Source organism: Coturnix japonica, chromosome 8 (assembly GCF_054131305.1).
Source record: "Coturnix japonica strain WE chromosome 8, WE-NBRP24, whole genome shotgun sequence".
Classification (NCBI taxonomy): Eukaryota; Metazoa; Chordata; class Aves; order Galliformes; family Phasianidae; genus Coturnix; species Coturnix japonica.
Genome location: NC_140670.1, coordinates 31789964 through 31805128, shown reverse-complemented (window position 1 = coordinate 31805128; position 15165 = coordinate 31789964).

Sequence of the window (15165 nt, the reverse complement as noted above, 5' to 3'; positions counted from 1 at the left end):
AACACTTCAAGCTCAGCTCCATGCCAAGACATGTGTCCAAAAAAACCCAGATGCCTTCAGTGTTTTATTACATGCAGTGCTGAGCTTCAATGGCTCTGACTGCAGTAGCCAGGAATATTGGGAAATTGCAGACGCAAACACATACACACACAGAGAAATATGCAGGCCTGGGACTTCAACACTGGTGAACATCAGTCTTGCTGCTCAGGGTAAGGACTGCTTCCAAAATTGGGTATAATGGGATAGAAATACTGCGTTGCTTCACAGGCAGAGTCAGATGTGGTGCAACCTGATACAGTAGATATTGTGCAACTGACCTGGGTATGTTTAACAGTATCTATAGAAGTTGTGCTATCGTTTTCAAAGCCAGAAAAAGGTATAAAATAATGTCTGAGGTGGCCTATAAACAACAGACAGTTAAACAGACAATGGAAAGCAGAGATCAGGTTAACAGGCTTGCTTACATGGGCCTACCTGTTTCTGACATCAGTATAACAAATGAGAATGCCTTTCATTTAGAATCAGAAAAGTAGGGAAGTTGGTGGTGATGAGACCAAATATGAGCACGAGCTTTTGCTGCTGCCAATACTTTTTTCTTTAGAGTTACTTCATTTCTTATTTGATGCAGATTTGTAGTCACAGGAACGTGACTTGATGTATGTGAATGCTCATGGACTTGTTCAAGTGCATGGGAGCTCACATTCAGTTTTTAACAAGGATTCCAAGTTCTCTTGGATTCTTTACAAACTGAATCTGTAAGAAGTTGAAATATCTGGTCCAAAGAGTTTTTTCTCCAAAACCCAAAGCAAAATGCACTAAGGTGACGTCCTTTTGAAAACTGGCTGTTGGCTGTAGCTAAGAGTGAACTGGGATGGTGGATTTTGGCCATCTGAACACCCCTCAATTGCTGATTGGGAAGAAGTTGACACCCATTACTTTTCAAAGAACACAGCTGCCACTTACAGCAACCAATAGCATCCAGGTTTATGAGCCATCAGACCCACTGCGCTACCGCAACCCAATCTGGGATCCGTGGAGAAGGTAAGAGAGGAGGTGGTCAGCTGGGATGGTGGCACTCTACAAGGATGGCCAAGCCTCCACTTTGGGGCATTTAGAGTTCTGTTCTCTCTAGGCACATATTTTGTTGTGTCTGTTGGCCCTGTGACCGCACCATAAACTGAAGCAAGCACTGTTTCTTTTCTCATACTGCCCATGCATGTATGAATTTGAGATATGGTTATTCAAGAATTACTCCATCTATTTAAAATATGTACATGTCAAAGTATCAAGGGATGCATCTTCTAAGCCACGTTGCATTTCTCACAGGCACCAATGTGAAGAATGAGCTTTTGTTAGATAGATGTTGAGCTTAAGGGAAAGATTAATAGGTAGCTTATATTTTAAGTGTAGAGACTCTAATGGGTGCACTTTTGTGCCTGAAGGTAAAATCTGAAGGGAAAAGTTACAGGCTGTTATGAAAAGAAACGGGATAATTGCCCTGCATCTCCTCAGCTCCAGAAGCATCTCCAGATAAGTCTAGTTGGGTGGGTTTGCAGTGACAGCATTGTCATGTGTGGGAAGGGGGAAGGTGATGAGCTCTTGGGCAGCACGAGCAGCGTATGGGGCCTGGGGGAGCCTCATGAAGCAGTAGAGCTTTGGAGATTGCTCATGGCTGATATGCTGCAGTGGGTGGAAGCACACTGTTTTTCCTTGACAAATATGAGCAGGAGAGGTAGCAGCTGTTTATGAGGGTGGATAGTGACAGGACAAGGAGGAATGGTTTTAAACTGAGACAGGGGAGGTTTGGGTTGGATATTAGGAAGAAGTTTTTCATACAGAGGGTGGTGACGCACTGGAACAGGTTGCCCAAGGAGGCTGTGGATGCCCCATCCCTGCAGGCATTCAAGGCCAGGCTGGATGTGGCTCTGGGCAGCCTGGTCTGGTGGTTTGCCGCCCTGCACATAGCAGGGGCTTAAAATGAGATCATCATTGTGGTCTCTTTCAACTCATGCCATTCTATGATTCTGTGATTTCCATCCCCTTCCATCCTTTTCTGGTCCTTCTCCTTTAACAGTCAGTCACAGTGCAATGTTTGCCTCTTCATTCAGGAGGATGGACAAGAGGTTTCCTCATTTAACTGCTGCTGTGCTGGCACTGGATGCTTGGACAGACAAGGGCTGAGTCTTGGAGAGAGAGCAAATCTATTTGCAGTGCCTGGCCTCATACTGCCGGTGATGTAAGGTTAATGACCTGCAGAGATCTGCACAAACAGTGAGAGAAGAGTTGCCAAGAATGTTGGCACATTTTTGTTGGCCCAACAGGCACGAGTTTAGGATGTAGGTAGGGGCCAATTTGTGGTTATGAGCTCCTGTCCACACTGGGAATGCCAGGGCTCAAGGGCAATAGCGATGAGGTACTTTCCCACAGGATCTACTGGGGGGATTACTGGCCCAGGGGACCACAAACCCTACCAAAGGGATGAAGGACTGCAGCTCTGTTCCCTCTGCTGTCTACTCTGACATTGATCCTTGGAGACATTCAAGGCCAGGCTGGAAGTGGCTCTGGGCATCCTGGGCTGGTGGTTGGTGACCCTGCACGTAACAGGGGGTTAAAACTGGATGGTCATTGTGGACATCTATTGAGAGCAGCAAACTGATGCTTCTTGGCCTGGTGCTGTTCCCAAGGGCACTGCTGGGAGAGGTGATGTGGAGCCAGAAGCTCTGCATGGTGAGGTGGGGTTCAATGCTCTGAACCGATATTTTGGTTTGACTCCACACCACACTACATCACTGTTACACCTCCACTTTTCCTCCAGGCATAGAGGAGCAAAGGAAGAAGGGAAATGCCATTGGGAGCAGTAGCTATAAAGCACTGGGTGGTCAGTCATACTGGGTGGTCAGCCATTTGAAGAGACACCAGACTGTGAGGAGGAGAATAAGGCTGTCAGTCCCTGCAAGTGGGACCAGCAAGGCTGATATTTAGTCATTTCTGAGGTGCAGCACTCAACCATCTTTTAGTTCTTTTATTATTGTTTTACTATTATTATTATTTATGTTAATATTAAAATTATTTGATGGTTTTTTTACTAGACAGCACACATGCGCATAGATAAAATTAAGTGGACAAAATGAAGTCAATTAAAACAGCCAGGAAATAATACACATTTCTTCTAAACAGTGCTTTCTGAAATTTGATGTATTTTACCAGATGGGAACCTCATTATGTGACAGCTTGGTCCTGTGAGTGAATGAAGGGCTCTCCACTTACACATGCAAAAACATCCTTACATGTTTCAGTAGTATTTACTGAGGACTGTGGGAATGGTAGACCCCATGAATTACTCCTAGGCATGAGAGTCAGCTCCTGGCCAGGCCTTTTCCAAGTATATAGGAACAACAAATAGGGCAGCAGAAGTTGTTGACTATTCTGCATGAGAGCAGTGCTCTGCAGGGTCGTTTGCAGGCTGGTACCTGCAGGCAAATCCTGTATCAGCCCCCTGAAATGCTGGAGAGGAGTTCTGTGCTGCTACATCTGTGTGTTGACTGCAATTTCTTTCCTGTTTGCACATGTAAACATACACACTTCTCCAGTCTTTCTTTTCCTTTACTATTTTTTCCCCCCGCGTAGTACTGGACAGTGCACTCCCCACATTTCAACACCTCTGCATTCATTTCAATGATCACTTTAGCGTGACCTACTCCCTTTACCTATTTCCTCCCGTGAGCCTGGCCAAGATGAATTTGAGACACTTTTGGGAGATGCTGGTATTTAGAGAATTGGTGCTGAGCACTTTTTGAAGGTTTCCTTTGCAATGTAAGTAAACTCTTAACAAAACACAGCACTGCAGAAGGCGTCCAGGTATTAAAACACAGAACATCCTCTTCAAATTTGATGCAGCAGCAGAGATCACTGGAAGTCATAGTATCAGGTGTATGAGTCAAAAATGACCAAGAAAACTGTTAAACATGAGTCTGAATAACTACACTATGTATGTGTGCATGCCTGTAAATATATGTATTCCACTTATGTCACTTAAAGGAGGAAAGCTGTTCAGTTTGATGTCAAATTCTACTTAAAAAATTGTCAATATTTATTTAGTTGTTACATCCTGAAACCTCTCATACTGCTGAAGGGTTTTCAAAGGCCTTCAGTAATTTCACTGGGCTTGCATGGAGCTTAAACCTGTATGACTCACCTGTGTTACCTGTTGCACTCGAAAACAGAATCTGCCCATCGATGAAGACTCTCCATAGAACTTTTTGGCATCTATCTTCTAGTCACATTCTTCTTGAGCTTGAAAATGGGTGGAATTCTAAATGACTCTTTTATAACTTTATTAGCCTTTCCCTTAGAATATAAGACAGATAGATGCATTCTTAGATAATACTTGACCAGTACTTCTTCTGGAACTGCTGCTTTTAGTGATCATTGATGCTTTTGTCTACTTAGGATCCTCTAAACCCCCCTTTGTATGTATTTATGGAAAGAATGCTCCTGCAAACTGTTTGCACTGATTAAAAGAGGGATAGAGAGATTAGAGCAAAAGAGGCATTACTCGTAAACAAAAGCACACCTACTCCTGTGTTTAAACCAAGAAAGCCTTTGTTTCTTGATCTCTGCATTCCTTTTCTTGTACTCCTCTTTTATCACCGCAAACTTCTTTCTTTATTATGATCAGGATTTCAGTGCCTTTGCATCTTGTCACTTGGCCTCTGGAGCTGAGGGTGACATAAACGGTATATGGCTGCTAAATGTCACGCAGTCTGAGGTGTCAGCGGAGCACAGCTGAGAGCTCTGGAATTCAAATCAGGACCCTTGTTGCTGGTGATGTGTTGGGAGAATCATAGAATTGTAGAATCATAGGATGGCCTGGGTTGAAAAGGACCGTAATGATCATCTAGTTTTAACACTCCTGCCACAGGCAGGGTCACCAACCACCAGACCAGGCTGCCCAGAGCCACATCCAGCCTGGATGAACCCCTGCTCCTTCCCAAACCTGCTCAGGCTGCCAGGGGTTTTCCTCTATCTGGTAAGTCAGTCTGTTTGGGACAACGATTTCTTATTTTAAGTAAATAGAGGAGGAGGACATTTCCTTGTGAGCTTCATTGTTGATGAGTTGGTTCTTCCAAGTGTTGTTCAATCTACTACACGCTTAACCCAATCCAAAGACACTGGTGTTGTGCCCAGGTTTAAAAGTGGGTAGGAAGCTGTACTACAGAAACGGTGCTATTTTAGGATTAAGCAACTTGGGTGTCTCAGCTTACTACGCAGGTTACAGTTAGATGCTCAGCTAATGAATCATCATCGCGCATCATTTGCATAACTGAGGGAAGATAATGCACTGCAGAGTAAACGCAGCTTCTAATTTATGGACAGAAGAACAGATTCATTTTTTTTTACATTTTTTTTTTCCCATTTATGTTTTTATATGTCAATGTAAAAATGTTTCCATGGAGACCGTAAAGGTTTTTATTAAAAGGTCGATAATATACCTCCTACATAATAATTTAAGCAACTTGAGTGAAACCTTATGATCTTGTTTTTCGACATGTTCCAGTTGGCGTTTTTCCTCCATTGTAACCTGTGCCAGAAAAATGCAGTGAAACTGTAAAACCTGAGAATATGGCATTGTAGGAGTACATATATATAGATATAAAAATATTAATGTTTGGAGGTAAAAAATACATTAGCAGGATAAAAGTGAGTTGGCTCGGTGCTGCGGTTACGTAATACTCGGTGTTAACATGTAGCATGTACTGCATATGCTACACCAGCATATTTTGTGATATATAATCCAGTGTTTATCTATATTCAAATTAGAATCTATATTTTAACCGTATCCCCGAGGGAAATATTATTTGAACAATCTCAGTCACAAAAAATAAACATGTAGACGAAAGCTAAAATAAGTCTGAAGCATTTTTCCCAAGCCTGATTACACTCTCTCTGCTGCCTTAACGTATCTTTAATTATTACAACTGATCTGAACACAAAGGGGACGGATTCTCAGTGGCAGAGAACTGGCTGAGCTCCACCGCCATTTCCCATGGAAGCACATTGACTTTCATCAGGCACAGATTTGGTCCGGCTTCCTTTTTTTCCCTTTACTTTCTGCCTTTCTATGTTTCATTTTGCTGGTCTGTGCCCAGACACGAGCCTGAGTACAACCCAACCCCTGCTTCAAACCCAACCTCTGCTTCAGTGAGATTCACTGGCATCACTTTTTCTCTGATGTCTTCTGTTCTTCAGGTCTCAGGTGGGAAGGCTGAAAAAACAGCAGAGCTTGATTTTCTTCGTGGCATCCTTTGGTTTACAGAAAATATTGCAGTGCGAGGTGGGATTGCCAAAGGCTGTTGGCTGCAGCCAAAGGATATGCTCAGTTTCTGCTCCTGGTTGATACACAGTGCCTCCAAGAGAATATTTGCCTTGAGCAGCAGCCGAGGACTTCATAAGGGAGCAGGAGCTGGTGTGGGCATGTACAAGTGCAGCATCCTGGTGTCAACAGCATCTCCCTAAAGCCCATCTAGTGCCATTCTGAGAATAAAAGACCCACTTCATCCTCTTAAAAGGCAACTTTGCTAACACGGGAAACTTTCTGGTATTTGCATAACCTTAATCTTCTGGTGAACATTTGCAGATTCTACACTATAGCTTTCAGCAGCCAAGTAGCTAACATGAGTCCTTTTAACTATGTGCTTTGTGATTAACCAGTAGTATCTGGGAATAGTAATTGGTCATGGCCATCCATCCTACGAGGTTGATTAACTGGGAATAAGCTGCACATTTTTTCTTCTTTTTTCTTTTTACTTTTTTTTCACTTTTCTTCCTCTCTCTCTCTTTTTTTTCCTCTCTCTAAAGCTTTTCTGTGGTAATTCCACCATTCATTAGGATGGAGAAATTGGCTCCAAACCAAGTACTTCTGCCAAAGCCATTATTTCCATCATCACACTCTGCATCAGTCTGCAGTGCTGCCTTGTGGGAAGACAATGTTCTGTCCCCTTGTGGTTCTTAAGTTATGGGTAAGGAGCTTACATATATTAAAAGGAGGGTCTTCACTTAGTCTCTTAATCTTTATGAGCGCTAATAATAGTCAACTCTGTTTCCAAAATTTAGAAACACTTGCTTTCAACATAGATGGGTTGCATACGCCAGAAGATAAGTCTCAGCTCAATGAGATTAGAAGCTCCATGCTTTTCTTGAATGCCTGAACATTTTATTTCGTTTTTTAAAAGGCTTCTGTCACTTCAACGCATGCACTTTTCCTCCTATACTTACATTCTGTATCTTTAAGAGGATAATTGCTGAATTGAAATTTGAGAGTGTTATCTTAATAACCAATTACTCAAATAACTTTGAAATTGGCTTAAATTGGCTCGTCATGCTACATTTACCTGAATCTTTTTATGGGAAAGTTAGGAACAAAAAAAAAAAAAAAAAAAAAAAAAGACAAAAAAAAAAATCCTTTGGCAGCCTGATTTGTTTAGCATTGCTGGAGGTTCCTGGTTGCAGCAGGGAGAGTGGCCCAGTGTGACCCCAGTGTAGACCCCCTGCCCAGCCGCCTCCGGTAGGCGGAGGAGAGCAGTGGGAGGCTGCGGCAGCCGGACCCTGCTACCTGCACACCCTGCAGGCAGTTCTCTCCTGAGGGCCTGAACAAACACAGCTCACTTCCCTGCACTGAGAGCTATGTGGGAATGGGGAGGGATGGATGGAGAAACCTGCCGCCGCTTTGCAATGCCTTTGCTGCTAGCAAGGCAGTGGTATGTAGCCGAAGAAACGGATTTGCTTTATAGATCAGTTTGAATATATCCTTACAATGCCTGAGAAAGCTAGTGAAATTCAAGATAATCTTCTTTACAGATTTTGTGTGTTCAGTAATGTGGTTGGCATGGGGCAGCTATAATCATGTGTAGTGGGACAGCAGATGTAACCCGGCATCATGCACTCTTCGTCCCTTTGTCATTTCTTGTACAAAATAAGTGGTAGACTGATAAATCACCTGAAAGTCCAAATGTCTTCACGTAGTCCTGTTCAGACAATTCCATTTCACAAGCATTGCACGGCAGATTTGAACTCATTTACAACGAGTGAATAACATCTCCAGTTGGCATTCACTTTCAAGACTGGTCCGTATGTTTTATAGCTCAAAGCTCAGCATTCTCCGGTACAGATTCATCATCTAATTCTGGAACACCAGAATATTTTATTCCACACTTCGAAGCACTGCATGTGAGGTCATGTTGCATAATATCCATCAAAATGGACATGACCGGTCATTAATGGATCGTGTTCTCCATGGCCTGGATCTGACCAGGTAAAGCAGAGTCTGGAAGATGATGGATCTGCCGAGAAGGCAGAATTAATTCTCACTCCTCTTTTATTTTGCTGCCCCACTAAATTTCAGACAAAGTGGGTCTACACAGAGCAAAAGAACCAAATATCATAAAAGTGAGCCTGATTTAGGAGGAGTCAGAGGGAAAAATAAAGTGCTACATGTTGTGCTCACTCATGGCCAAGTGGAGGCATTCCAGAAACCAGAAGAGGATAGTTTTGCAGATTGAAAGGAGTCCGCTGCACCTCTTGAATGCCTGGTGCCCTTTGTAGTCTCTGCTGCCCACATACAGTGATATGAAACAGCAAAGTCTGAGGTTTTGGCATTCTCCTTGATTCTATTTATTGATTGATTTATTTTCTTTTTCACAATAGAAGCTCCCACTGGAGGATATTTTTCCTCTCACATTAAATGTTTTTCCATTAATTTGGGTACTGATTTCTCTAATAACTTATTCCAAATATTGGACATTTGAATGATTCTGAGGTGCAGCAGCTCATCCCTGAAGTGTTGGTTTCACCGAGTATCTCAAAACAGACCTACTTATTTTATTTTAACTCTCAACCTGTATGGTTGTAACAGTAGAAATATGTCTCCTAACCCTTTTGTTTCCCTCGAGTCTTTTTCTGTACTTCAGGTCCTTTATAATTACCCCCAAATAAATACACTTTTTGCACTAATTCCACTAATTCCAAGGCCAGCTTACAATCTATTTTTCTATTCCAGTTGTACCATAATATTGTGAGATCTGCCTTTCTTCTTTTCAGAGTTTAATATGAATTTTAATTTTAGACTCAGTCTGAGACAAATCGAGTTGTATTTCTCACAACTGATGATTCAGCTTTAACTGATTCTCAGTTCACTTCAGCTCCCCAGGTCCAAGATGAATTATTGTATTTATATCATTTTTATTTCATACCCTGCTTGTAAATCTAACCTTAGTTTTGACCGTTTCAACTATTTTTTCTTCAAATATGGATCCTTTCACAAAATGGAAATAAATGTCTTATTGTCACAAGCAATGAACTAAAAGGGTCAAGAGAGTCTAATAATAAGGTCAGCTAAATCTGTTCCTACTTTCAACTGCTAACCATGTCAGCAGTCTTCCTACTATTTTGAAGCCTAACTTCAAACGTAGGTTAAGATTAGGCTCTGAATTTTCTCTCAGACCTAAGCAGAAGACACCCATATCTGTGGCTTCCAATCCTCAGCCAACTTCTGTGGTTGTCAGACATTGGTTGTCTCAGACACTCACCTCTCCTTATCCCTGTTCTTTTGTCCCCATGTTCACCTTTTGCAGACATCAGAGCCTCGGCCCACCAGTCACTTTTTCTCCTGCTTTGTATTTACCTATGGTGCTTTCTCAGAAGATGCTATAAAAAGAGGGTGGGTTTGGAAAGGAAGATAGTTTTGGCTCATAAAGTACACTTCTCTAGCAAGTTTCTGAGGCACCAAATGGCTTAGGGATAGAGAAAGCATGCTTTTTCTTTTTTTTTTTTCCTGAATACTTTTTTTTTTGTTGTTAATGGGAAACAGGCTTTGTATGGTACCTGTAATTGAAGAGGAGAAATCTGAGATTTCTGCAGGCATTTAAGGACATATGTATAGGATTTAGGTGAGTATAGCTCCAAGTGCATAAATGATGAATGAAATACCGACCACACAGTATTACTTATTTCTGTTCATAGAGGAATAACCATATTTTCTTCTACTCTGGTTCTTATTTGGCACCCTGATCCTGTAGCTACACCTGTGCTGGGTTTTAGGGATATGAGACTGCAGTGACATGGGCAGTGGAGGAAGAGACTCCTCTTGTAGGTCCTGGCCTAGACAAGGTGTGCTCTGGTAGATCCCACTCTGAAGCAGGAGACCTCTTGACTTCAGGCAGATAGCGCATACATAACAGCTCATCAGATCTCATTGTATGTAACACAAGGAGCTAAACTCCTGCTGGAAACACTGAATTTAATAATGGCATACAGAACTTTACAACAATTCATGTGTTTTTAGGAATTCATGCGTAGCCAAGAATATACATGACACAAGCTCACATCATGAATGTTTCTAAGGATATTTGTCAGCCATTGGCTATAGAGATGCTTTCCAGCACATGGGGAACTAATTCTAACACAAGCCCATTGGATGCAGGTCAGGCTCTGCCTATCTATCCAAGAATCATGCACCAACATATTTTTGCCTCTTCTATCCTTGGCAATGGCTGCAAATACAACTTTTATACTTTCAGGGCTAACCAAGATCTCCTTAGGCTTCTGGATTCTAATCATCTCAGATGACCCTGCTCAGCCCTTGAAGTCCTCCCAATTTGCTCCCCACATCAGTGTGCATGCACATTTGACTTGCTGTAAAGGCAAAAAAATTCCCAAGCCTTGATCAAAACTGCAACAGATTATACCTTCACCCATCTTGCAGTACAAAAAAGCTTGTTGGAAACATACACAGTTCCTCACCAGCCCACATTTATGCCCCAGGGATCTCCTGCCAGGATGGAAGCCTCCAGGCCGATTTCATCATGGGATGGGTGTCTCCATCAGCCCAGGCTCTGGAGACATGATTATGGTGCAGTTTCAGTTAAATAAAGTTGATAAATTCTCTTGTCCACATAAAAGAAGTCCATACCCCATTTAGCAGTGCAATTTGCCTACCTACCGTCACTAGCATAAATCTCCTTTATTAACTGACTAATCTTCCTTCCTTCTCTCTTTTTCCTTCAGTCATACTTTTGTTAGCTCTCCTTATATTAAGGACAAAGTACAAACCACAAAATCCCACTTCATTCTTTCTCCTCTCCCGAACTGTAAAAACAATGGCCTTTCATGAGAGTCAGGGCATTTATCAAAGTGTTTTTTTCTCTAATTCAAGCCACCGCCGGACATTTGTGTTGCCAGGTGTGAGGTAGGTTCCATCACACCATGAGAAATATTTGCTCTTGAAATATTTCCGGTCCAATTAGAAACAGGAAATACTAAAAATCACACACAAAAATAAAGTTATTCCTGGAAGATTTTTCTATTCCAGCTTTCCAGACCACAGAGACTCTGAGACTGGGGCTGGATAACCTTCTGAACCACTGGGTTCTCATTCAAGCTCAGACACCTCTGCGCCCACCACGACCTGGCCACTTCCCCCAGCCCACTCCATTGCCACCTGCCTTCTCCAGTGCCAATTAGTCTTGAGCAGCTATAGTGAGGAAAAAAAAAAAGCAAAGGGTTAATAGAAACGTTATAAGCTGGAAGAAGTACAAGGCATACAAGTCTTATGTAAATGTGCAATAAAAATGAGGAAAGGAAAAAAAATAATAACTTGAAGATGAGGGTGCTGTTTTTATTCCCAGTGTTGGCTAATAATTAGGGTGAGAATGTCATGCAATGAATTTAAAGCATCTCATATTTGCTGTAGCCTTTGTTGCTGTTTTTACTTCCTACTGGATTAACTTCCCTTCTAACCAATACAATATTTTTAAGCAATAAAGCATTCACTCAATATTCCTTTTCATAAAACCCTCCATGGCTGTAAGAAAACATAATTGGATGTGCGCTATACAGCTTGAGCTTCATAAACATTAAGTCCAACAACATGTTATAAATAATAGTGATACAGAAGATTAGCTCTATTAACCTCCTAACTGAGCTGGAAGCATTTGCTTCTTCCAGAAGAACTACTGCTCCGCAGTGCTCTGTGCACCAACTCTTTGTGTCTGCCTTTAATTTCCATCGCCACTGCCATTCCCACATCTGCCTTACAGACCTTCCATGCTTCTGGTCCCTGCTAGGTCAAAATGCACAGTGGCAGATTGGCATATTGAGCTATTAATACGTTGCTCTATGTGTTACAGATGTTGCATAAATGAACAGCGCTCTATCACTGTTCCTTGACGTGGGGGCCCCGGGGGTGGGAGGCTGAGACCCAGATCTGTCTACAACCTGCTTGCTCTGGCAGGAAAAAAAGAGAGCAAGAGGGAAAAAAATAAAGGAGAGTTGCCCCTTATTGCAGAATCGCATTCCAGCTTGCAGAGTCAATTTTTCAGATGTTCTTGCTTTCCTGTTCCTTGCTCCTGCACTCAGACCTCATCTGGCCGTGGTGAAAAATGATGTGATGCAGTTTTTTATTCTGCACTTGACACCCTTATGGAAGGCAACGTGCCTCATTGATTCCAAACTCCTCAAAGGTCAAAGCACCAGGAACAAAGATTTGTTGGAAGGAGCCCAGGAAAAACTTTACAATTGGGCTCCACATACCCAGAAAAACAGAACTGTTAATTGTTACCCCTTCTGCTGCTATTAAGCTTCGTATGAACACTGAACATATGTTCCGCAATCATGTACTTTTATATTAAAATGTTATTGAGTCACCAGGTGAAACGTGTATTAAGTGCACAGCTGAAAATAGACAGTAGGTTTAAATTTTGACAGCAAACAGCTGTAGGATTTCTAAAACTTAATTCAAATAATGTAATCAATAGGTTATTCTACAGTTTCAAGTTTCCCCAAACAAATTTATACCAAAAAGGATATTAATGTATTTGAGATCAGTTCAGCTCAAAGATTTTTCTCTGTCATCTCCAAATCATGGATTAAAAAAAAAAAAGAGAGAAAATTTGAGATGTTTTAAGAAGTGCAAACATATTTTTGGGGGGTTTAGCACACCACAAAATGATATGCTTTTTTTTCTCTTTCTCCGGTTCAGATTAGTAATGATTACTCACTCCTCTGTTTACTCATTCTGCAGCTGTACAGGTTTTGAAATGCTAATATGTGAATTATGTTCTCATTTTATCTGAGAATTGGAGAATGGGCCAAATCCAAGCCAAACAGTGTGTAAGAAGAGAACCTGAGTTGTTTCAGAGGAAACATGCCACAGAGCCATGTAACCTACCAGGGTTACCAGCCATGAAAAGGAAGGGCAAATGCATTTGAGCATCAGCTCAATGGCTCCAGAGGAAGAGCAGCAGGAGGCCGGGCATAGGGCTGGGCCAGCTTTAAGCTCCCAGTGCCCACTTGTAGCTATTTGCAGTCCTTGCTGGGCTAATTGCCCCATTCTTCATGGCCACACACTGCAGGTGCTGCACTCCCACCCTGTAGGGTGCAGGGTAGGTTGGAGGTCCTTCCCACAGCCATGAAACCCCATGGGGATATGAGAGTCCCAGTTGTGGGAAACTCATTCACAGTTCAAGCATATCTGTTTAATTAGGCTTTTTGACATGGGAAACCATAGTTGTTCGAAGCTGCCTATATGTATTTCTCATAGATCCATCACTTGATTCACTGTATATCATATAAGTGTGCATTAAATGTTCTCTATTTGGTGAACGCAGAGATTCCAGTTCCTTAGGTAGCATGCTCTACTGAAAAATACTGGTGCCCATTAAGAAGGCAGTGATGTGAAAGGAGGCTCTCTGCTCTTCACATATGGCAGTAACTCTATTTTTCTTTCTTACCTTTTGACCTGGGTAATCTATTTGGCTATTTGGCTCATAGCATTAAATAGATGGGTTCCTCTTTATGTGTCTCTTTAATTAAGTGAAATTTCTAGAATATCCACTCTCATTCCCCTGCTCTCCTCAGATTCTCATTGTTTCATAGCATGGTCTTTAAGAATGCAAACCCATGCCATGAGGAAAAAAATATTCTTATTAAGGAAACAGAAATCACGAATCCTGAAGTCATATTGAAACATGTTTATGTTCATTCTTTCCTTTCATTATGTAGAATTGCTCTAGATTTAACTCAACCAAACCAAAAGATTATACTGACATTTGAAAAGGAAAATTATGAAAATCTCTGGGAGTTTGTTGTAAGAAAGGCTCTTTTATATGGCTGGGTTTTGACCCAGTCTCCGAGAGGTCTCCTATTTGATTGTATAGGTTGTATTAACATTTTAATGATTTTATTTCTCTGTGTGTATAGAAAGCTTTTTCATTGGAAACTCAGGAAATGGTCTCACAAGATTTGGAATTTAAATTCAGTGGTTTTAGTTACTATAAGGAGAGTCTTCCCAAATTATCTTCAATTTTTGTGGATCCTGTTGAATAAATATAGAAGGATAAGCATTTCTCTGTGCAAATTGAACAACGCAGACTGTTAACACAGAGGGCTTTTTAATTTGTATTAAAAAAGTGATTACTCTGCATTGTTCTATTTGAGTGGACATGATTCTTTAGATTATTTTTTGTTGCTGTTCATTGTTGGTGTTAGGAATTGCCATTAGATGAGCTAAGATCTAAAGTCAATGTGATTGCAAAAAACCAAATAACTTACTCATATTTACAGCTGCACTTTGGCCTTATGCACACACAGAATGAATCCCTCTAATGCCTGTAAATCTGCATATATTCTGAGTTCTGATTTATTTATCTATTTCTTGTGTTCTTCCAGCAGTGCTATTGTGTGTTTATATGCAGGACAGTGGCTTGGGAGGTCCTTAAGGACCTGATCTGATGCTCACTAAGGAAATCTGTTGCTGTAAGGAGTGTGAGTTCCAACCAGGGGACCCATCCTGGGGCTGTCACTGTTTGCTGAAGGAACTGCCTGAAATAATTAGCACTTCATACCATTGTTACTATGGGCAGTTCTATCATTCCTTTATGATGTGGCAACTTCTTCTTTTTTCCTTAAACGAATAAATAAATAAATGGTAAAGACTGATTTTCTTCCCCCTCTCTATGCTTTAAATGGTGAATTGTTGGCTTCCACTGATATTGGCAGTCATGTAGAAGGTGGTTGAAGAAGACAGAAAGAAAGTACAACTTTCAGGCTTTTCACTCGCAGACAAAGTAGTTGGTTGGCTGGCCAAAACTGTCTTCACTCCTGAAAGGAAAA